The 26,217-nt window shown below is 35.1% G+C and overlaps 1 pseudogene; it reads left to right on the top strand.

The window, feature by feature from the left end:
- LOC120189925 lies at positions 1-25,100 on the top strand (annotated as a pseudogene).
- The last annotated feature ends 1,117 nt before the right edge of the window (positions 25,101-26,217 follow it).

The raw sequence follows: 26,217 nt of genomic DNA, 5'->3' as shown, positions 1-26,217 counted from the left end.
ATGCAAATCAGGTAAGATGGTAAATTAAGGTGTCTGATCAAACTAATGATCGGTGGTGACTCTAACACATTTATTTAAGTCAAAGCCCAATTTCGGACCCACCCAAAGGACGGGTGTGGCATGTTCAAGGTGATATGATCGTTTCTTAGTATGAGATAGAGTTTCTGAAGTATGGTTCTAGCTTGGTACCCACCGAGAGGGATAAGTGTTGCAAGTTTGCTCAAGGACTCAGATACGAGTTGCGCTTATAGGTGATTACTAATCAGGATGAGGTGTTTGATGTTGTAGTAGGAGAGCAAAGGGTGCTGAGGAAGTTGAGGCTTCAGCTCCTGATAGAGACATAGTAGATCGAGAGTGGCCTAAGAGGCATTTGGGTCTGTCTGAATCTTCTTCACGTCCTGATAAGAGGACTAGTACTACTACACATCAAAAGAGTAATTTGGTTCAAGGCCTGCATCACCTCCACCTCCACCTCCAGTAGGTTTTCAGGCTATTATACACGTTTCTCTCCTATGCCGAGTTGTCGATATTTTTAAAACCGACACGGGGGAGAGTGTCGAAAGAAAATAGGTACATGTTATTTTTGCGGATCCAACGAGCACTTTCTGAGGAATTTTCTGCATCCAACCTCCATCGATCGGACACACACTCAAACTCTTGCACGGACACGCACTCAAACTCTTGCACGTTCACAGGATTCTATTCAGACTCCTGCTAGAAGTCACAACCAATAAAAGACTTTTGGATCTGTTTCTAGGACCGATAGTAGAGCCCGATCACAAGGTAGAAGACCAATTGTTTTTTATGTTAGACAACCTGCTTTTGTCTACGCTACCAAACATTTTGATGATCGAGTTGAGCCAGAGACTTGTTCAAGTATATTTACTGTTATTTGTGTTTCTTACCATGCATTTCTAATACCACTTTTTCTATATTCAAGTTTCGTATCTTGAGACCGTTAGAATTTCGATTTAGGATATCAAGATCATTGTTCCCATTCTAAGTCTAGCGAGACATTTTGTTATTATCAATAGAGTATTTAGGCCTTTTCTTTTGAAAGAACCATTAGAAATTTAGTTCCTGTTCGAATTAGATGAATTTCGAGGACGAAATGTTTTAAGGGGATTTTCCCATCATTGTTCAGTAAAGAGAAAAAAAAGTAAATATATGGCTATGGTGGCTTAAACCCATGATTTTATGGCAACAACCACCCATGCCTTAGCCATCTAAGCTAGGCCACTATTTATAATATAATTAATTAAAGTATCTTTTAATTTATATGGTTTTGAAGGTAAATACCCAAAATTATCTTCCCAAATCAAAATTCAAAAACAAGATTATCAATTAAATCCTCAATCCCTAAACATTTTAACCTCAATGTCACTCATCATCGTTCAATTTTCTGTGGCAACAGTGACGTGCACCGCCATCGTCATCATCATCATCAGTGGCCTCTCGCGACCTTACCCCGACCGTCAAACCACCAAAATCTACCACCGTTTGTCGTGAAGAAAGGAAAAGATCGTTCGTTTACTTTATTGTCGATCTCTGCTACCGTCCACCGATGGTTGTCACCGACACACCTATCAGGAGCGCATGGTCGTTGTGATCACAATCCCATCGACCATTCATCGAGATTACCCAGATTGCTGTGGAGAAACCTTCAAACTTTCGTCAAAAAACCCTAAGCTTTCCGATGTTTTCTGTGCCATCTTTTCGCCTTATCAGCCATAAATTTAGTCTCCGTGCGATCAAAAGCCAAATGGTTTCGATGCTCCATCGTCGTTGATTTGGGATTATTTTTGAGAAATCGATACCCGTAGAATGTTTGACTATCCTCATCTACCTTTGTCCCCACCACACACGCACCACATGCCACCACGAGTCGTCCCTGTACGTGGGGTAGTCCTACTGATCATAAAACCTTCTAAAACTGGTACGAGTTAACTTGATCTGGTCTGAGTCAACTCAGACCGAATCAAGTTAACTTGGACCGGTCTGACCCGTTAACCTTGATCGAATCGTTGAGTTTGACATAACCGTTGACTTTGACTTTAACTTTGTCCAGTTTGACCGTTGACTTTGACCATAAAGTTAAAAAAATTTAGAAGTCATATTTTATGTTTTTTGACGTCCTAAGTCTGAACATGGAGTTCGTTTTGCCAAATTCTAACTCGAAAGCCTCCAAATTTCCCCTTAAACCAGAATATGCATATTTATTTAAGTAATTTAATTAAGTGCATTTAAATTAAGGACGAAGAGTGATTTATGTTATCGTTCATCTGAGTGAGCCTCTGATTATCAGTATGGTTTTATAACCCTGTTAAATACTCAGTTTAGTATATTACTCTGATAATAACTATGTATTGTTATGACCAAGGTTCGCGTACTGTTGAAGAGCGTAGTGAAGACGGTACTCGATATATATTCAGGACTAATTCCTTTTAAAATACCTGTTTGAAATACAATGTGCACTTGATTGTTTTCTCTGATTTGAAATGCATTGTCTGATCTGATTTGACTTACATATGATTTATCTGATTTCTGATTTACTAAATTTTAAAGCATGCTTGTCTGATACATGTTCTATGGTTACTATTTTTATTGAAAAATAAATATGTCTGAACTATGATTTTCTTGATACTACTGTTTGCTTTCTAAAATTCTTATTACTCAGGGAACTCTGGGATCTGGTATGAAGTCTCTGGAGGTTCAACTCCGATCAAGCTGGTAATTTCTTATGGACCTAAGGTGGGCTCCTAGGCCTAATGGGCCTAGTGGTAAGACCTTATGGACCCTAAGACACATCTTTAGGGTGGCTCCTCTACTTTGTATAAAAGGTAAGTCCTTATGGGGCCTGAGGGCTCTCCCCTCATATGAGCTCCTATAACCCTCTTAATACGACCTACAAGAAATAGGTCAGATATAGAGTCATGTTGAAACTTGTCCCTCATGAAATTCTTGTTTGAATTAAATATTAAAAAATATCATTTTTATAAAAACTTAAAAATATTAAAAACTTTATACTTTATTAATATCAAATACTAAAATTGTTCTAAGTAATAAAGTAAATAAATATAAGTAAATGAATGTTTGAAACAATTCATAATAATATAATAATAATAATAATAATAATAATAATAATAATAATAATAATAATAATAATAATAATAATAATAATAGTGTCCAAAGTCCTATTTACAAATATAATAATTCCAAATTATAAACAAAAGTTTGATGAAGGAAATAAAATTCATACTGAAATATTAATTTATCTGAAATAAATGACGAACCCTCCAAGTACTGGTTCACCTAAATTTGAGTATATGAAATAAAACCGTAGGGGTGTAAGCTATTAAGCTTAGTGTATCTCTAAACTTCACCAGTCACAAGTCTCACATTACAACTCAAAACATGATCCAATTTAACAAAAATATTCACAGTTCAATTCAAACAGTAATAATCAAATTTCGAATATTATGCAAATGAATATACACCCATATGTCTTACACCGTCCTAAGAGTAGGTTCCCCAGAACTAGTCTAACTACTAACATCATCTTAAGTGGGGTCTACCAAAAAGACAGAGGTCACTGAATCCAAAGTGAAATTCATCCCATTGGGTAAACACACTTAACTTCCCCTATCAATGCCATCCCAATGTGTCAAGACATCAAAGTATAAATATCCGAATTTCGATTTGATCCGAATATAAATATATTTACATAATTTCAAAGTTCGAATGCATAGCATAAAATCTGAAACTGATAAATAAAATGCATCACATGACATACTCATCCGAACTGTATTTAATACAACAATATCATAGAACATTCATGTTTGAATTCAACTTCCAAATAACATACTTATCCAAATTATTTTTAATGCAACCATATCACAGAATAATCATAATTTTAATCAACTTCCAACCAATCAAACAATTAACATTGAATAAATATAGCACCAGATATATACATACCTCGACAAATAGCTAACAACGATAATAACGTTTTACACGATCAGCTCGAACAATAGATTGACCCGAATCTGGTTCCAAATCACGGTTAATATTCTAAAATAATTGACATAACTAAACACACTAAAAATGTCAAACTATCACTCACGGTTAACTCGAGTAACACGGATCGGTTCCAAATCAACGGGTAAAGGCGAAGGTGGCGGTAATTCCGATTCTGGTTTGATATCTCCTGCAAGATTACATTGACCAATTTCAGATTACGATACATAATATCCGGATTAAACGAACAACTTTTAGACTTTAATAAATTTTTCTGGTTCGAATAAAAAGTCGACAGCGTAGGTTTTTGGTTGGAATAAGAGCTTCCATAAATAGTAAATGGGTTGCCGGTCAGCTACTGCCTTACAACGGTCGACCACCGCAAGGTCCAAAACAACCGTGTTTAAGCACGAAGGTGACAAACCAAGTCTTAACGAGGCTAAAAACTACGACGACGGAGCGGCCACGTTAAGGAAACCTGATGAGACAACAGACAAATGTCACCAGCGACGTTGATACTTTGAACCAGCGAGGAAAACGGCAAGAGAGGACAAAAAGAACTGAGCAGCGCGGGAAGGAAGTGAGCAGCAGCGATGAGACTGAAGCAAAACGCGAAAGAAGAAGAGAAAAAAAAGGCAAATGAAGCAGCGGCGCTCGATGGGTTTGCTTAAAAGGATATCGTCTTATAAAAGAAAAAGGGCTAATCGCTTCATAATTTCTTGTATTTCTTAGGGTTTTCAAAATGGCTAAACGTTTTATCCGATTTATAGAATGGTCACTAAAATTTCTACAATTTTCAATTTAGTCCTAAATAAATTTTAGGGTTTCAAATGAAAATTTCACAATTTCTAGGGTTTTTAATTTGAAAAAAATTTGGGGCGTTACAACTCCTATGCTTCGTGGTAAGATCTTATGGACTCAATATACTTTTTTAGGTTGCCTCATATGCCCTTTGGGCCTAGAGTAAATCATTATAAATGTAATTATGAGAAACTGCATATGATTTACAGTTGGAGGGTAATTACGTATTTTAACTAAAATCTTTACTGTTGTTTTATACTATGAAATTGAATTGACTTTGAAATTTATCCGCATATTTTTATTTGCACTGTTAGAACACTAAGCTCCCTAGTTTACTTCCCTAAACTTTTTCCCCTTTTAAATACTTTTGGATAGGCACCCCAAACTTGACACTTGGATGATTTGATATATTTCGTATAGTATATTTTGTTATAATATTTTTATTTTCAGAATTGTCTTTATTTTGGGTGACATGTGTCTATATTTTAAAATATTTGTTTTATAACGTATTTTATTTAGTTACTGAAGTTCGATCAATTTATTATTGGTTATTTGGTATTCTACATATTTTTACGATATTATATTTTTAATATTGTTTTTAGTTATTATATGATTTTAAAATATTAAAAAATATTTTGAAAATTTTATTGTAATCCGCAAGATTTAATCATATCGTATAAGCTAAATTTAGGGTTACATTGATAATGACATCCATTTTTTCACATATATATATTTAACATTGACATAATTTTTCTCATATATATATATATATATATATATATATATATATATATATATATATATGCATAATTGCTTATATATTTTGCATATCATTGTGGAATCAAAGAAAATGGTGGACTGTGCATTAGAGCCGAATTTAAATTATTATAGAACCAATTTAAATGACATACCAAAAGGTTAAATAATATTAGAATAAAGTTTAAAAAATTCTTTTTATACGTCGCTAATAATATTCTTTTTATTCAAATACAATTTACAATTCATATCCCAAATACCCAAACAGCTTTGAATTAATTTATTAAACTAGAAGAAAAAAAAACTTGAAGCGGTGAAGGTAGATTGTGCGGGATGAAGCAGAGTCTGCAGACGGTAATGAAGAAGCCAGCAATGAAAAAAAGAGAGAGAAGAAGACGTACCTCACCTGGCGATCAGCAGACTGCAACGACGACGCTGATGGTGGTGCTTCGCTGGTGGTGGTGGAAGCTGATGGGCAGGCTATGTGTCAGATTAAGGGTTTTTTTAAATCTGATTTCTCAAATTAGGGGCTGGACGTTTTGGGTTTTAACTTTGGCGATTTTCCCGATATATCATCGGTGACCGGTAATATTATCGATCTAACACCGGTCAGACTATATTTCTCGATCTAACACCCTTAGCAGTAAAGCGCGCCCCCTGCACCGTGCTATACGATGATTTGGTGCCACGTGAGGTATAGCGCGCCCCCTGCACCGCGCTATACGGTGAGCTGGCGCCACGTGGGTATAGCGCGGCCCCTGCAGCGCGCTATACACCACGTAGGGGTATAGTGCGGATCAGGTACCGCGCTATACCTTTAGTCCTGAATAATTTTATATAGCGCGAGGCACGTACCGCATTTTGTATAACTTTCCTCGCTATAAATACCATTCTCCACCGGTTAATTTCTCATATCTCTCATCTCAACTTATAAATTAATACAACAATTCCGTCAACGAGTCAATAATTCTGGCAATCTTCTCATATTTTATTTAGAAGTTCGTGCGATATTTTGTTATAAGGTAATTTTGTTATAATTTTTTATTATATTTATTGTTTATTATGATTATTTGAAAAAATATTATACTAATTATTTTCAATTGATTTTTGTGTTTGTAAAATTGGAAAGCGGGAGCATACGTCGAAATAGTTTTGCGGTGCAGGTAATAATATTAAATTATATTATTTAATTTATTTACGTTGATGTGTAAAAATTTTATTGTGTTATATGTTCGTTCATATATAATTTATTAAATCAGGTTTGTTTCATTTTTTTGCAGATATAATAGTGCCGCACTTTTAAACTCAAATAATGGCGCGACTTTCAGCTATTGTTTATTATGATGGTGAAATTTGAGAAGATGAAACCGGCGTTGTTTTCGTATCAAATGAGCGTGTTAAAATATCATTCAAGAGAAACATAACTCTTAAGGAGCTGATAACGAAGATTTCGAGGAAGATTCATGTTGGAAGTAGTAGAAGAGTGTCGTCGTTGCAGTATAGATTTCCAACATCATTGTTGTCATTAACTTATACAGCGTTCAAACTTTCGAACAATGATGATGTTGAAATGATGGTTGAAGCTCAAAGTAATTATTCAGACGCCGCTATTGAGATGTATGCACATTTTATTCAAGTTCGTGCTGTTCGGGGTCAATCATTAAGCTCCCACTATGGGCTGACTGAACAAGTTGACAGCCCGACGACAGTAATGTGTAATGATTTTAATGCCATAATGGGGAGACATTCATCTGCAACTCCTTACGATATGTACCGAGGTAGGTCGACGAACAATCCGTATGGCAACATCACGTCTAGTTCAAGGGGAATACATTCATATGCAAATCCCTTTGACCTTAATATGGAGATGCCATCGATGCAACCATCTGTGTAGTTTCCATTTGACACGATGGCTTCAAGCTCTAGGGGGAGGTATTCGACTGCGAGCTTTTTCGATCTCAATGTCGATATGCCTTCCAGTTCAAGGGGAATGCGTGCAAGTAGTAGGTTCTTCGACCTAAATGTGGAGAGCATGGAGGAACCATCATCTCCACCAGAAGAACCGCTTCGTGAGCCTGGTGCGGATGGTGCTAAGACTGGACTATTCATTGACCCAGAATCACCGCAATTCAACTCCGATGATGATGAAGTTCCAGGAAATGTGGCACAAACTAACCCTCATGCACATATGTATGAAGCTGATTATGGTGCAATGTATGGGCCAGAATTTATGGATATGCCTCATCTCTGTGACTATGGGTATTACTCATCAATAAATAATGGTGAGTTATCTTTAGGCATGGAGTTTTCAAGAAAAGAAGAAGCGATGATGGCTATCAAAAATTACAATATCCGTAATTCTGTTCAGTCCAGAGTAGACCGCTCCACGACCGAAAAATATGTATGCTACTGTGCCCAGCGCGAAAACGGATGCAATTGGATGGTTCGCATATCGAAGAGGAAGAGGAAAAATAACAGATGGGAACTAACAGTATACAACGGTCCTCACACATGTTGTGCTGGAGGGGTCAACCAAGATCATCCCAACTTGGACTCTGAAGTGATATGCCAAGCCATCATGCCCATGGTCAAAGCAAGCTCTCATATAGCTGTTGCAGTGTTGATTTCAGCTATACAATCGCAGTATGGGTACACTGTCTCCTATAAAAAAAGCTTGGTTGGCAAAACAAAATGCCATTGTCAAACTTCATGGCGAATGGGATGCATCTTACAACGAACTTCCAGGTTGGTTTAGGCTGGTGCGAACGTTGAATCCTGGGATAATTGTGGACATCAAAACCTCCTATGCATACCATAATGATCGAGTTCTTTGCGATCGATGCCAATTCTACTAGGTTTTTTAGAGTTACTCACAGTGCGTTAATGCTGTCAAATACTGCAAGCCTGTGGTCCAGATCGACGGGACTTTCTTGTATGGAAAATACAAGCAAGTTTTATTATTGACAGTTATCCAAGATGGTAATCGCAACATTCTTCCAGTTGCTTTTGCTCTTGTCGAAGGAGAAGATACAACTTCTTGGGCTTTTTTCCTCCAAAATTTACGGGCACATGTTATCACGAGGGAAAACATCTGTGTCATTTCAGATCGCGGAGCTGGGATCAAAGCAGCAATGGAGTCTTTGGGTCCAATGTGGCAACCACCCTTTGTCCAACATAGGTATTGTCTTCGACACATTGCCGCGAACTACCATGGAAGGTACAAGAAGAATGATGAGCGTCAATTAATTGTGCGCATGGGTAAGTGAAACTTAGCAAGTTTGTTTTCTTTCGATCGTTTTAATTTTGCAAAGACAACAAGTTAGTAAGTTATATATTTTTTGATCAGGTTACGAACTACTTCCTCGAACGTTTGAATTAATGTTTCAAGAGTTGCGGGCGAAGAACGAGGAAGGATATGATTACATCAGCCTCATCGATAAAGAAATGTGGACGAACGCATATGATGGTGGATATCGATATGGACACATGACGACCAACTTGGCAGAGGCAATCAATTCAACCTTAAAGGGTGCACGTCACTTACCAGTAGCGGCTTTGGTAAAGACAACATATTTTCGTTTGGGGGCGCTTTTTGCGAAGCTTGGGGGACAAGCTCAAACCTGAATGCAAGACGGTCATGTCTATCACCCTAAATTAGTTGCAGATCTACAGAAAAAAATTGATGCATCAAATGGAATGTCTGTAAATAGCTTCTCTAGAAGGCATGAAATGTTTCGTGTCACAGATTTGCCGCGACCTCTTCAAGGGATTGAAGCTGTTTCGTTAAGAGTAAATCTAAGGGACATAACGTGCGACTGCGGGTTTTTTCAAGCTCTGAAGTATCCATGCTCTCATGTGATAGCAGCTTGCTCGCATACACGTCAAGACTATAACCATTTTGTGGATCCTGTATACCTACTATCTAAAGTTTTTAAGGTATACGAATTTGAGTTCCTCCCATAGATAATGAAGAAGACCCTGATGAGGTTCAAGATTGGCTTCCTATTGTACCAAATCCGAGTTTATTGAGGGAGCGTGGTCGTCCAAAATCTAATCGAATTCATTGCGATATGGATATTAGATAAAGTTCTAGACAAGACAGAAGATGTGGGCATTGTAGAAACCCAGGACACACTAGAAAAACATGTCCACTTCTGTTGTCATCAAGTAACAATTGATGAGGAAATGATGTATTTTATTATCAAATAATAATTCTTCTACTTTAATTTGCATTTACTTCAAGTTAATGTCATTTGATAATCACCGATGAAGATTAAAAAAACAAACACAATCATTAAATTTTAACAAACTAATAACAATAAGTATTAAATGGTAAATGATAACCATATTACAATAACTGATATTAAATGGTAATAAAAAAGGAACTGAAATACATTAAAAAAGTCCAACAAATTTAACAAAATAAAGTAAGTATTAAATGAGAAATAATAAAAAAAATTACAATTTAACAAAATAAAGTAAATACAAATATAATAAAAAATAAAATCTATCGATGCCTGCGATGCGAATGTGTTCCGCAGGGCGATGGCTATTGGTCTCGAGGAGGATTTCTTCGTATCACTGGTTCTGACTCCTCGCTGTCATCGTCATCACCATCGTCGTCGTCGTCGTCGTCATCTTGCGCAGGTACATGAGGAGCTGATGACGATGAAGCACCTCCGTAGAATAAAGACCCTAGAGGTGTATGACTGACTATCCCACCAGCCTGCGAAAACTGGTAAAACTCATAAAACCCAGAAATCGCTGAGTGTGAAAACTGTACAGGAGGCGGTGTCTGTGCTACGGCCATGGGTGATGAGGCTGAACCCGCCAAATATCCAGTATATGAACCCCATGTCGGATCTGCAAACATAGACCCATAATAGCCTCCAAGAGGAGTCATCTGTGACGGTGGCGGGGTCATAAGACCAGGTGAAGGAGGTGGCGGTAGCATATGGTAATGGAAAGGCGATGACGGCATCATATATGGCTGCGACATCATATATGGCTGCGGTGGCTGTTGGGAAAGTCCTGCTTGTGCAGTTGAGGATGAACTGGAAGCACCTGCTCTCCGTCTACGAGTTGGGGGACGATGGTGCTGTGTCGGTGAACGTCTCTGTCGACGTCGTGGAAATGTCTGCCCTCGTGCATCCTCGGGAAGAAACGGTTTCCCGTTACTGTTGAACCACTCAGAATAATCCTCAACATACATCAAGAGAAGTTAGTAAAAATGGGCTATCTACGTGGAAGGCGCCGATGTCGATCCTCCCACAACACGACCCACCCATGATGCCTCACCAGCCAATCTGTATCTGTCTTGCCGCGTCTATCTAAGCTTTACTGCTAAGGGTGTTAGATCAAGAAATATAATCTAACCGGTGTTAGATCGATAATATTACCGGTCACCGGTAATATATCAAGAAAATCGCCTTTAACTTTTGGTTTATAAATATAAAAACAAATATATATTATTTTTAATTAAAATTATTTTAAAAGCAAACCCCCAAAAGGCGCACAAAGCGCTGCGCCCAGCGCTTGGGTTAAAGCACCAGAAAGGTGAGAAAGGCGAACGCCCGGTATGTTGCGCTGCGCTTGGACCTCTGTTGGCGATATCTCCGACGCCCTACGCAACTCTGACTGGAACTCTTCGATGCAGCACAAGCCCAAGGGAAAGACTCGACTTTATACGAAGCAATTTCCAGCGAGGTGATCTTCCAGTTAAACCCTGCTGAACCCATTTAACCCAATCCGAATTTGAAGTCGAACCCACAAAATTATTAAGTAGCCAAAACAGCTCATCCCATTGTGATCTTTCCTAGTCAAACACATTCCTCCTCAATTCATTATTCCGACTCCACCTCAACTCATTTTTGGAACCAAAATCAGCAACCGACCCGTCTTTGTTCAAAGCTAATGCTAAAATTCTCGGAAAAATATCTTTGAGAGGACGATTGCTAATCCAAACATCTTGCCAAAAGCTAATATTTCTTTCATCTCCAACTTGTGCTTGGAAATGATCATTTAGTTTGAAATCCCCTTCGTCACCGATAAAAGTCTTTAGGATTTCTCGCCAAATTCACGACACTCCATGTGGCTGGAAACTAGGAGGAGTCTAAATTATATTTGGCAGAGATGACTTGTTTCCATGGGCTTAAAGTTTCATTGCCAAATCTCCAGCACCATTTTCCAAGAAATCCACTATTTTTCAGCTTCAAGTCATCTATTCCTAGACCTTCACACTCGATCGGATTATAGACATCGCTCCAACTAATCCAATGAATAACCATCCTATTCGAGCACCACCCCAAAGGAATCTCGAGAAGATGCTATTTAGTTTCTCATTTACCGAAGCAAGCAATTTGAACAGAGACAAAAAATAAAGCGAAAGATTAGACAGAACCGACTTACTCAATGAAATTCTGCCACCAAAAGAAAGGGAAATGACTTCCACCCTGCTAGCCTATTGTTAACTTTCTCAATAACTGGTTTATACCTCTCATCTGGCTCAGCAGACCCTGTCATCCGGCTCAGCAGACCCTGTCATCCGTATTTTTAATATTAGGTACGATGCTCAAAAGCTGTCAGTCAGACCCTGTCATCCGGCTCAGCAGACCCTGTCATCCGTATTTTTAATATTAGGTACGATGCTCAAAAGCTGTCAGTCGATACCAGCTCACCAGAAACGAGTTTTTAAAGCTGTATGGCATTACTTTTAACACTACTTATTTCCATATCTTCTGATTTGCAAATCGGAATACACAACAAATATATAACGTGTTTATTTATTCGTTTTGATTATTTTTTATGAATGACGTCAGATTCTGAAAATTATATTAAAATGATAAAATTTTATAATTTTTTTTTAGTTTTGGAATCAAAATTAGATTAATGAGCATGAATTCAGACATGAAACATTCGACGAGACGATGACGTCAACACCTTCTAGAAGATCTAATCAGTATTTTTAGAAGCACGAATGGATTGGTCGTACGTTTCTGGTATTCGGATTTGGATTAAACTCAAGTTTTAGGATAATATTTTTTTAGGATAATATTTTAAACATTATATTTTATCTTTGTTTTAAGTATGTTAGTTTAAATAGATTTTAATATTTTAATTAAGTTTTAGGATATTATTTTTATATTTTATCTTTATTTTAGATATTTTAGTTTAAATAGGTTTTAGTATTTAAATTAGGATTTAAAATATTATTTAAAATATTATTTTTGTTTTAGATATTTTAGTTTAAGTAGTTTTAAATATTTTAATTAAGATTTAAGATGTTTTAGCTTGTTTTTAAAAATTTGAAGACTATAAATACCCTTTCAAGGTAAGCTTAGAAAAATATCTCTCTCATATGAGAATAAAATCTTCTTTTTCTCTCTAGCTTTCTCTCTATTTTTCGCATATTTCTTATATTTTCTTTTAGAATTTCGTTTTCAAATATGCGAAGTATGACATTGGTCATGCTTAGCTAATTTCTTTCAAGCCAAAGGTTAAAGCGGAGACTCAATTCCAAACGTGAGAATTGTAAGGTACTTAAATCGCTTTGGATTTTTCTCTCTGTTTTCTGAACTTACTTTTTAAATCAAAACGATTTCGAAAATGGTCTGGATGCTGTTATGGTTAACATTTGAAGAAGGATTGGCTTATTGAAGCACATTCGACTTCCTAAGAACACATTTAGCAAAATTGTTTGCTAAGAGGAAACTGAGATCATAATCAGTTATTGTTGAAACGACACAATCCGAGTTGGCAGCGAAGAATTGTCCTTGTAAGCCGACGTGAATCTTGAAGTAAAAATTTGTTTTGATGATCCGAGGAATTTGAGGCAAAACTGAAGTCTGAGCCTGCTTTCACTATAAGTTCTCTTTATCTCAATATCTTAGATTATTTATTTAATTATTTTCTTTGATTAATTTTATCTTTAATTTTAAAAATAACTTTTAAAAACCCCTTTTTATCTTTACTACTATTATTTATTATTTTATTATTTTCCCTTTGTATTTATTATTATTTATTTTATTATTTTTTCTTTTTGAATTATAATTATTTATTTTATTATATCTTTTCAACTTCATCTAAAATTCTATCATCCTCTAAATCAAAGAGTTTTACTAAATCACAAAAATCATAATCCCTGTGGATCGACCCTGCTTCTCTATACTACCTTTTACTTTCTATTTATTAAGAAGCCGAAATTATTTTGATAACAAAACGACGGTTATCACTTTGCATCTTACAATTTTTGCGTTCCCACAAGAGCACTTCTCCCTTTCATCTCATTTTGATCTGATGGCCGATTCTAGTTTGGTTTTGGATCGGAAGTCTTGCATGTTGTTCTGAAAGATAAAGCGTTCAAGGCGGTAATGTGAGTGTCATGATGAATTTTTCCGAAGCGTATTTAGAATGAATTTAAACGTCGGAATTAAGAATTGCAATTTTAGAAAAGATTTGAAATGTTTGGAGTCACCATCGACCTTTGGGATCATGTAGGTCGAAAATCTAGGAAAACACCCTTTTAAAATATTTTAAATGAAACCTTAAAAAGATGCAATTTAGTATATGATTTTAGAGATTTTGGGTTTGGGAGTCAATTACGATCGAGGAATGATTAACACCCTCACGAATACCTAAAATTGGTACCTTCAATTACAAATTTGTCTCTATATTGAAAATTTTAGAAGTTCGAATATTTATTTAAATAATTGTCCTTTTTATTCCATAAAATAGATATTTTAACCTAATTAAGATATTTAGGAGGAATGTACAATATTTTCTATTTCCAATTAAGGAAGAAAGTATGTAACACCCCCAACCCGTACCCGACTCGAATACGAGTCCGAGGTGTCACATTGACCGTTCAAAATGTTTACTTTGACAAAATCCAATGAAATTCAGTTAGACGTTTCCAATAAAACCCAAATAATTTCTATTGTATAAAACGTATGGTTTTACCAATTGATAAGAGCGATTCCAGTACAAATCTTTTATCTTACATGCCAACTACATTTCATATGACAAAATGCATAATTTAAACCTATTTCTGATCTGAATTGTGGAAAGGAGAATCTGACATGTCTTGCTCCTCTAAACTTCTCTTCTTGCTTTCCAGAACCTACGTGTGAAACACTCACACGCTAAGTCTATGACTTAGTGAGGCATTAAACACATTAAAGTAACTCTAACTACTTAATCATGCATGAAAATATCATATCATGCTATCACACAAAACAATATAGCATTTCATGTAATCAAATGTACACATATACACATCATCATATCAATCATATATTACAATTCATATCACAAAAGCATATACTTTACATGTAATATATATTTTTATTATTATCTATTTGTTAGCCCATGTACATCTGTGAGAACTGTAGATATGTGAGTCTATTGAGGTTGTGCACTATGCTGTCACCACAGCTCGTATGGGGTCCCACTAGGGGCTATGAATTTTGTCCCGAAGGACCTATGTACTATATTTGTCCCGAATGACCACTCCTTAAGAACCATATACATATTTCAATGGATCACATATGTGTCTCATAAGACCCTGTAAATGTTCCAAAGAATACATATATGTCCCGAAGTACCACGTAGAACCCTCGACTCTTGGCATGCCAACTATACCTCTAGCTCTCTTTACACATAACATGGGCATTAGCAATCTATCATGTCACATATTCACATGTACACTTTCATATCACATGTCATATAAGCTCATAGCTTCTTTCACATATACATGTAGTCACATAGCTTCTTTTCATATTCTCATAGGATTACATAGCTTATATCTTATACTTTGTTTTCTCATGTTCACATATATCCTGTCTTATGGCTCATATATATACATCACATAACACATACTTCTCATATCATTACATTCAAAAGCATGTTAACACATATAATCATGCATACATACAATTCATGTCATGCATATACGTATAATCATATATTCATGCATTCTAACATAGGAAATAGACTTGTCACAAGTGTTGTTTCCATTTAGCACCATAAACGAATTAATATGCACTCACCTAGGCCTCACTAAGTTCCAATCCATTTTTATAATTTCCTCTCTTGCGATCGAATCATAACTTGATAATCGTTCCGGGACTTGTTCGTGCTCGATATCTATATAATCATACATTAATACATATTAGTATCCAATTGATAGAATCTATCATTTCTTAAACCAAAAGAAAGGTTTATTTCTATTTCCCCTTGAAGTGCATCGATGCATTCTACAGTGTATCGATGCATCCCTTAACATGTGCTTCGATGCACTCCTTATGCATCGATGCATTAATTGCATTCAATGTTTTCATTTTTAAGTATTGCATCGATGCACTTCCTGTGCATCGATACACAATGAACAATTTCTAGGAATTTACCCTTGATGCATCGGTACACATTGAATGTGCATCGATGCACATAGCCCAGAAATCCAATTTATGCCCAAAAATCCCCTCTTTTTAGCTTAATTACTTCATATATCATTCCATTTTGTATTCTTAACTTACTTACTCCTATTCAATCTCATTTATATTCATTTATCTCGTCTTGAACCTTAATATCCTATCCTCTTTATTAACTTCAAGAATTATACCAGATTTTCAACATATTTTAAAACTCATTTTATCACTTCATATCTCTTAATTTAACCCTTGACAATTCAAATTTATCTTCCAATTTGAGTAATGAACTCTATTCCAAGATTTCATTTGAAAACTCTAAATCTTTAATCTCTCCTAACTCCACCATCCTTTGCTTTTAAGATGATTTAAGCTTTCTTTAAGCTTAATTATCATCTAATAATCAAAACCCAATCATAAATTTAACCAAGAACTCAATAATCAGAAAACTCACCTTTGGCTCTTGGCTTTCACGCGTGAAGGAAGAAGAAAGATGAAGAGAATTCTGGAAACCACTTTGTTTCCTCTTCCCTTCCACGTGTTTAATATATTATAACCATATTTAATATATTTTCCTTGCAAATGACCCTTTTGCCCTTCAATTCACCTTGTAATTACTAACATCTTTCAAGTAATATTTCAAAATAAATCATTGACCTATTTCATTCTTCTACTTTAGTCACCAAATTTTGAAACTCTACAATTTGATCACTAACCCAGTATTGAGGATGTTACAAAATACCCCTAATCAGAATTAAGACAATTATTTCTTTTGTTTTAATCAAAACAATGAAATATTGTCATTCTCTAAAAAAATAAAAAATTAACCAATTATTAAACCCTAAATAAAACAGGTTAAAAGTGACAATTTAATCAAACTATTACTTAAAATGAATAAGGATGTTCCTTGAATTAAATAATGAAGGCCAAACCTTTGACGTTAATCAAACATCATGTCCTTAGTAGTTTAAATGTATGAACAAACCTCTACCATTTTGTTTCAAAATTAATATGGACCTATTTTATTTTTAGTGATCACTGGTGGAATATTTATTTATTTAAATATATTGAAAAATAAATGTCTAGTTACTTTAAGACCATTCTTTTCAATATCTAAAAATAAATAAACATTCTATTTTTAATCAAATTATGAATTTATTAATTGATTTCTAATTAAAATTATTAAAGAAACTAATCATAAAAGGATATTACTAAATATAATTAATTTCTAATTAAAGGAGCTAAACTAAGGCTATAATTAATTAGTGACTAAAACTAAAGAATTAAAAAATCTAAAGTTTTAATTAAAAAGCTAAAGGTTTAATTTTAATATTAGTGACTAAATTAAATGATTTAAAAATATAAAGGTTTTAATCTTGATTTAAATGTGTGACTATTTTGAATGAATTAAGAATTATCATCCAATAGTAATAATTAAAGACCTTTAATAAAATAATAAAAGCAATTGAAATGTAAATAGGGACTAAACTGAACTGAATTAAAATTCGGGGAAAAATATACAAACATTTAGTGACTAAAATAAAAGAAACCAAAAGGCACATAATAAAGAAAAAAAATGCTAAAAGTAGGGGTCTTTAATGAAAAAATTTTCCCAAAAATTCACATACTATAAAAGATAAAATTTTAGAACAAGAGCTCATTTTGCCAAAAAAAATTTCTCTTCCTCTCTACATTCTCTCATGGCCGAAAATCACTCCCAAACTCTTTCAAATGTTTATCATTGTTCATCCCATGTTCTTTAAAAACTCATCTTAAAAGCCATTTTAATACCCCACAAACACCAAAACATAAACAAAACTTGTTTTCAAGATCAAAACCAATAACTTTCTCAAGAACACCAACATGTTCATCCTTAAAATCCATCTTTAATCCATAACAACACTAAATCTTCAACCATTCTTTATTTTTTCGAATCAAAACAACCTTCACCTTATTCTTTCTTTTTCTAAGCCCAAGAACATGAGAACGTATCCCAAAAAAATCCCAAGTGTTATTCATCCTAAAACTAAGAACCTTGGTTCATAAGAACAAAACCCCTTTCTTCCCCACTTAGCTACCCAAGACTACTCAATCGATCAAACTCTGACCATTACCGGACAAACATCGAGCACCGACCACTGTGACTTTTGTCGGTCATCACATTTGATCGAACAAAAAATATATAAAGAGCACCGACCACTGTGACTTTTGTCGGTCATCACATTTGATCGAACAAAAAATATATATAAAGAAAAACAAGGTGAACAAACCTCACCTTTAAATAAAAATTTAATCTACGATGACCGACTCCTCCACGAAAGGTGAGCTTTCTTCCTTTTCTCCTTGCTTTCTTCGAATCTTTATGCAATTTGGTGATTATCTTGATGATTGGTTGTTCATGATTAATACAATGATTAACACTTATTTATACTTAAAAAATGACTCATATTTGTTATTAATCCCGCCCAAAATCAGTTAGAGATGATGCTGGAAGCTTCTCATTTACTTCACTAACTTTTTTGGGATTTTCTTGTGATTTTTCATGCTTCAAAATTAGATCGGCAAGAGGTGGTGTGGTGAGGAAGACAAAGTTTATGGCGTGTGTGGCTCACGCGTCGGCTAACTCTCCGGCTAGTAGGGATGCGCCTTTGGGGGGTAGAGGCTTCCTTTGGATGATACAATCAGATAACTCCGTAAAAAGGCTACTTGTAAGGCCTTTTTCACTTAAGTTATTGTTTGTCTAAGGGTTCGTATATGTCATTTTCGATTGATATAGTTGCATGTAGCTGCATTTGTGGTGGTTGTGTTATTTTTACTTTGTTAGGGTGCTATATTATAGGAAATGTGTGGTTGGTTAGTGATGCGCAGGTAACAAGGAGCATAGGGCAAGTTGAGAAGAATGTCGTGGCATCACATATTGTTGAAGCAGATTGCAATGCCTTGGAATTTATAGCTTATAAAAAGATAGATACATTTTCACAAGAGGACATCTGTCAAAGCACGTGTCTGTTGCTGGTAATAGAGTGAATGGGGCCCACTACCATCTATGGAGATAAACTTCATGCACAATGAATGAATTTGGGTGTATAATGGATATTTTGAGTGCAAAATTCCCTAGAAAACCCTTAGATATTTTTTTATTTAAAGGACACATCACAAAAAAGAGAAGAGGGGTATGAAGAAATCCATCATCATCTTATCCATTTTCTCTACCTCCATTAACGCACACAACATCTTTTTCTTTTCTTCTTCCTCCATTTTTATTGGTGTTCCTCTATTGGTGAAGCTTAAGGGAGTGGCGTAGCATCTGAGAGGAGCTCGCACTATAGTCGTTCATGGTGGTTTGAGGGAAGCGCCAACCGTGCACACCTAGTGCTTTCTTCTCTAACCTTTGCTCCATTGTCAAAGCTTCAAACTTTATTTGGGTTGTAAGGTTGAATGAAAAATTGGGTATACTCAATGGTTTGTTTGAACCCCACCATGAACTAAGTTATATCTGGTGGGGTTCATTTGATGGATGCTTGAAACTTTATTTTAATGGTTAATTAGTGTTTATATTTTGTTTTTACTTGTTTTATTTACGTGTGCTTCATCTTTTAAGATTGTAGGAGGCATGAGAGTGTCCATTTCTTAGATGAAGACTAGATGTTTGAGATAAATCTAGTCACTAATTCTTAAGTATTTGAGAGAAACTTAAGTATGATTAACATAAGCTTATTATGTTAGGTTCTTAGACTAGAGATAGCGGGAACACTTTTAGCAAACTCTGTCGAACAAGTGAAGCATTAGAAGACTAGATCAACTAGAGAGATAAGTTTTATCTCCTTAAGTGACTTCCCACCATTCATTCCCAAAGTAGTTTCCCGTATGAGGATTATCAAGCTATTTTATCTATTTGCTGTTCTTACCATTTTACATTGCCATGGCATTTTCATCATTTCTCATTATAAACTATTCTCTTGCGACGACACAATCACATATCTTTACCATTATTCCATTCACCCTCACATCTCCATTGTTGAAGCATCATCAGTGTATATAAAATTTATATACTTAGAAAAATTAGTATAGTGTTATGGTTAAACTCATAATTTCCACCAATCCCAGAGGAAGATACTCATATATTATTTTATTAATTATTGCGATTGTGTATACTTGCACATTATTTGTGTATAATTTTATAGTACTCACAACACGCAACAAGTTTTTGGTGCATTGTCGGGGATTGGCAACGTGAAGTTAATTAGTTTGCTATAGCATTTTATTTTGCTTCTTTATTATTGTATAGTGTACTTGCTATTTTAATTTATTCTTTTTCAGGCTTACATAGTGTATGACCAGAAGGCATTCAGACCAAATTGAACCTGAGATTGAGAGACTTTTTATTCATATAAGTCGTGCTTAAGAAAATATGTAACAAATTGGAAACCAAGGCATTGGTCAAGAGGAAGTCAATCAGAATACCGAGGCATTACACAATGTTGGGCTTGCTGATAGGCCTCATGCTATTAGTGATCATTTGAATCCTATGCTAGATGATTTGAATCCTATAATTGTGCCACCTAAAATTCAAGCAGCCCATTTCGAGCTCAAACCTGTGATGTTCATTATGCTGAATTCTTTACAGAAATTTGTGTAACACCTTCAGATTGATATGGGTGACCCGATTATATCTGAGGTATCACATTAGGGCAATCGGAGCGACCCACAGTAAAAGTTCAAGAAAATTTAAATTTTTGTTAGAACGTGTAACATCATATAACCATTTATAAATAAAATACAAGTTTAGAAAATCATTTATATATTAAAAATATAATTCAACCTACATGCCCCCTAATTACATGCACCGTACTCCGCAAGCAATGCCGATGGAACTCTTTTACTAATATCGATAAAAGCACAAGATCAAACTCTTTATCCTGAAATGGTTAGTAACAGAGTGAGCTTTGGGAAGCTCAATAATACAAAACTACCAGATGAATGGAATAGGCCATCGTGTATAAGGTAAATCATATATTCCTTAGCTGGACAGTCATCATTAGATTCTAGCAAAAATTCAGATTCTATTAGCTAAGTCTTCAGTTATAAATAGGAATTTACGATACGAAGGGCATATTCAAAAGATTAAATTGGGTGGTCTAATATGTTCCAATGAAATGAAGAAATGTGTACAAATCCTTAATAACATTAGTAGTTTAAAACATATTTTAAAACCACGGTAATACCCTCCAACCGAACACTTATATGCAGTTTCCGAAGAACTACATCCATAAGTACTTACCCTAAGCATACAATAAAGGAGCCACCCTAAGGGAGTACCTTGGGGCCTACCCAAGGGTCTCCATAGGTCCGTAAGGAATTACCAGAATAGATGAACATCCATACTCCATAATCATACCCATATAGTGTAATATCCCAAAATTTTGGTTAGAGACCAAAATGTAAATTTTGAAAGTTAGATGGCAAAGTATAAACTTTAGAAAAGTTTAATGACCTAAGTGGTAATTCTCCCAAAAAGAATTTTTATTCCATAAATGGATAGTTTACTCTTGAGAGTGGGGGTTTTATTCAAATCATATTCTTGATCTGGAAATTGTGTTAAAAACTGGAAAGTGTTAAAGTCCGATAAAAATTAGGTAAAACGGATCAAATAGAAATTTCAGGAAATTTTGAAGGATGATAAATTAAGCTTATAAATATCATTTCCACATTTTAAAATGATGGAAAATAATATGGATCATTGGATTTGAAGATTTATTTCCATGTTTAGTTTGGATCGTTGGATCAAAGTGGCAAGATTCCAATTTTTAGAAAGTTGCTTCGTAAAATTGAGAAAAAGGTAAAATATTTTGTTCATCTTTGACTTTGGAAAGATGATTAGGTCACGTGGCTTGATATTATTGTAAATATCAAGTTTCGTTAATGGCAAAATGGACATTTCTCATTAAATGAATATTTTATTCATTTAAGCTTAAATAAATGTTAAATTAACATGAATCTCATTAGAAATTTCATGAAAACTTAGCCATTTTCAGCCAACATTTCGTGCTCCCCATGAAAAAGGTACACTACAGCAAAATTGTTATACAGCGGTATTTTTAGCGGCATTTTTAGGAGTAAACGCCACTAATTTTAAACATATAGCGGCGTTTACATAGCAAACGCCACAAAATGGTAACGTTAGCAGCGTTTTTATAAAAACGCCGCAATAGGTTCATCGATAGTGGCGTTTTTCAACAAACGTCGCAAAAGAGTAGTACTTTAGTGGCGTTTTTATACAAACGCCGCTAAAGACTCATAATTTAGTGGCATTTTTATACAAACGCCGCTATAGAATTGTACTTTAGAGGCGTTTTTATACAAACGTTGTTATACACATGTACTATAGTGGCATTTTTATACAAACGCCGTTATACACATGTACTATAGTGTCGTTGCCAATCCTCCTTTGAAAACCCTAACCTCCCTTCTCGCTTCACTCAGATGGACCATCTCCTCATCTCTTTCCTCTCTCTCACCGATTCCTCCCCTCATGTTTCCCTCGACCTTTCCTTCGACCGCCTCCTCGATTCCACTCCTTCCGACGCCGATCAGGCTCTTCTCATCGATCGCGCTCACAGTATTGGTTCCCTCCTCCTCCGTGCCGCTAATCGCTCAGCTCGTAAACGTGCTTCCCTTCATAACTCCATCGCCTGGGCCCTCCCTCCTGATCTGACCATCAAGGTAAATACCTCCATTCTTCTACATTTTCATCAAGGCCTTTGATTTTGTTTTTAAATATTGTTTTGATGATGACGTGTTTTTTTAATTTTATTGCAGGTGTTTTCTATGTTAGATTCGCAGAGTCTTTGCTACGCCGCGACAACCTGTTGGATGTTTAACAAGTGTGCTATGGATCCATTGTGCTACGAGAATATTGACCTTACCACTGTCGTTCCCGAGGTTAATAATGCCGTTGTCTCCACCATGATCTAACGAGCTGGGAAATCGTTCCGGTAAGATTTCCTTTCATTTTTCGCTATTACAATTTGCCTTTCTTTTTAACTAATAAATACATTATCTTAAGCCGATACTTAAGTTTCCTTTTTCATTTTAAAAGTCTTATTACCGCTTATCGATCTCTTAAGTCTTGGAAAACTTCATTAATTAGTAACTCAGAAGGTGTTTTTGTTGTTTCCTTTATGTTTTATCTATTAGAGAAAAGGATTAGTATGGGTTAGTATCAGCTAGTTCATTTATTTTCATGTGGTTGTTTATGTTGTTATGTTTTCTTGTTAATTACGATGTTTTGAATGGTTGTTTAGATCGCTTAAGCTTGGAATAGTACCAGGCCCAACTTCCTCTCCGGGTTCCTGTCAACCATTGGTTTATACCATCTAGAATTCTGTAGATGTATCTAGCTTTTCATGGAATGAAAAAAAGACCAGGCAATGGAAGGAATCATATATTCTTACAAGGACCTGCTTATACCCATTAAGTGGGGACAATGGCACCGCTGGGTATGGTTGAATACATTGACTCCTTGTTTAGAATGTGGTTTATGTGATAAGTTATTCTTTTTGTCTTATCATTTGCTATTTTCATATTGTAAGGGCTCTTTTGTGGAGGTTGCATTTACATATTGAAAGAATGGACAATACATCACTTTGGGTGGCATTAGCTGCCTGCCATTCTTTACTTGATTTGGAAATTGTCGGCCTGTAAGTTTCGCTATCTAAGTTGGTTTTACATTTATTGACCCACCAATTTGCCCTTTCCTTTCTTTTCTGTTGGTTTGAGCATGCGTTAAGCTGTTGCAGCTGGATGATATAACAAGCGGTAGAAGCTTATAACTTAAAAGTTGTTTCTAAATATGAAAAATTTGGAATGATTGATCAAAGAACAACGCTCACAAAGATCCGTTTTCTACGTGCACTAACATAAATTAGTATACTAATATTAATAAATATCCGAATGAATGAATACTGAATAAAACATTCTATATTAATTAAAAAAGCAATTATTGTCTGATCATCGAGTTTTGTTAGTTTTAACACAATTTGGTTTGCAATTGTTTGTGGTACTCAAACAATGTGGTTTTAGCAGAGTAGATAATTCTGTTTTTTGTTTAACCTTAAAATTGTTCAATCAACCTTCGATTGATGCAGTCATGTCGAGTTGAGGCAAACTTTGATGTCAGTGAGCTCCAATTGTCACTTGATAGAGCGTTTATTCTTTGAGTCTTCCAAAACAGGTACATATTCTCTTCTTGAGTGTCTCTTTAACTGCTTTACATATCTGCTCATATGATAATGCAGGGAGGGATGACAGCTTGAAGTCGCAAACTTGTGTGGATGTCGTGAACAATCGTCCTAATCTTTCTTCTTTATCACTGAGAGGTTTTAAACTGCATGATTATAAAGTCCGTATTCTTGTTAAGGTATGAACTTGTTTGGTGTTAAGTTCTGGTTGACATATAATCTCAATGGTCTGAAAGTATTAGGAAGGATGGGGTTGCATAAATATCTTAAGTTCTGTTTGAGGCGGTGTTGTATGCCTGGAAGAGTTGAGATACTATTAGATTATGTTGCAATGAGCAGCTGTCTTAAATATTTGTTATAAATTTGATATGAATGAAAATTGAGAAGTTTAGTCCTTCATTTTACTTGCAATTAGCAGTGGTCTGTAAATATCTATTATCAATTTGACCTGAATGTAAATTTGCAATGAGCAGCTGTCTTAATATTTGTTATAAATTGATATGAATGAAAATTGAGAAGTTTAGTCCTTCTTTTACTTGTTAGCAGTGGTCTGTAATATCTATTATCAATTTGACCTGAATGTAAATTGAGAAGTTTAGTCCTTCATATTACTTGCAGGGATTCCGTAAACTTAAATATGCCGATTTTTCGATCTTACTCGATCACTGGAACATTTTTGAGGTTTGTGCTGCTCTTTTCAACCATAACTAGGAGAATCCCTTTAAATGTTTTTTTTTTTCAACTTATTTTGTGCAGAATGAGATTTGTCCCTGCTTGTAATCAGAATTTGGGGAAGTGGACCGCAATTATTGTAGGAGATTTTAAATTCCTTCAATATCTTGTGAGTGAAATTGACAAGTGATTATCATTTTCATAATCCATGTGTATGTTAAATCTTGAAGAACAAACTTCAACAAAAAGTGGCTTCTTCAATAGACTGACACAGCGTTTCCCATTTGTTTTTAATCTATTGAGGAGATCATTCACTTCAAATGATACTTTCAAATAAGATGTCAAGACGATGAATATGACAATTCCAATGAAGTGTGAAACAAAGTAGCTTTAGAAGGCAATATGGAGGTTATGATGATGACGCTAGTGAAATTGAGGATGTATCAAACAACAAATCCATGTATATCTACACTTTGAGGTTCAGTTGTAACTCATTTGTACTTTAATGTCTTTTAAGGTTCTCTCTCCATAAAAAACTTTAATTTATTTTGTTGTTAAGTTTTTCTTTATGTTTTTTGTCTTAATTAAAATGTATGGTTGTTGTTAATTAGATAAAGCTAGATATAAATTAGGTGATGTATAGCAGAAATGAAATATGCAAAATCAATTAATATTAGCTAAAGAAAGGTAATTAGCGGCGTTTGTATCCAAAAACGCCGTTATAAGTCTAACCTTTTGCGGCGTTTGTGTCTAAAAACGCCGCAAAAGGTTAGACCTATAACGGCATTTGTTCTAAAAACGCCAGTATAGGTCTTATCTTTTGCGGCGTTTGTATCCAAAACCGTCGCTATAGATCTGACTTTTTGCGGCGTTTTTTCTATAAACGCCGCTATATATCATAACTTTTTGCGGCGTTTATGGAAATAAACACCGCTATAGATATCGACCTTTTGCGGCGTTTGTTCAAAAAATGCCGTAATAGATATTGACCTATTGCGGCGTTTTTTGTTCTAAAACGCCACTAACTTTAGCGGCGCTGGTATTGCCGGCGCTTCTTGCGGCGTTTTTCCTATCGCCGCAAATACTTTTAGCGGCGCTTAAAAACGCCGCTATAAGACTAAAAAAACGCCGCTAAAACTCTATTTTGTTGTAGTGGTAAGAGAATTTTTAATTTTCATTTTTGTGCAATTTCCTTTGGATTTTGGATCATGCCGTGAAATAGAAAATTGTTCTATTCCAAAAACGCTATAATTTCGTACCATTATTGTTTGCTAATTTGTTTTGTGTTCAAAGATCCCAAATTCTAG

This window comes from Hibiscus syriacus, unplaced genomic scaffold (assembly GCF_006381635.1).
Source record: "Hibiscus syriacus cultivar Baekdansim isolate YM2019G1 unplaced genomic scaffold, ASM638163v2 tig00116961_pilon, whole genome shotgun sequence".
Classification (NCBI taxonomy): Eukaryota; Viridiplantae; Streptophyta; class Magnoliopsida; order Malvales; family Malvaceae; genus Hibiscus; species Hibiscus syriacus.
This window is presented reverse-complemented; position numbering and strand designations above follow the sequence as displayed.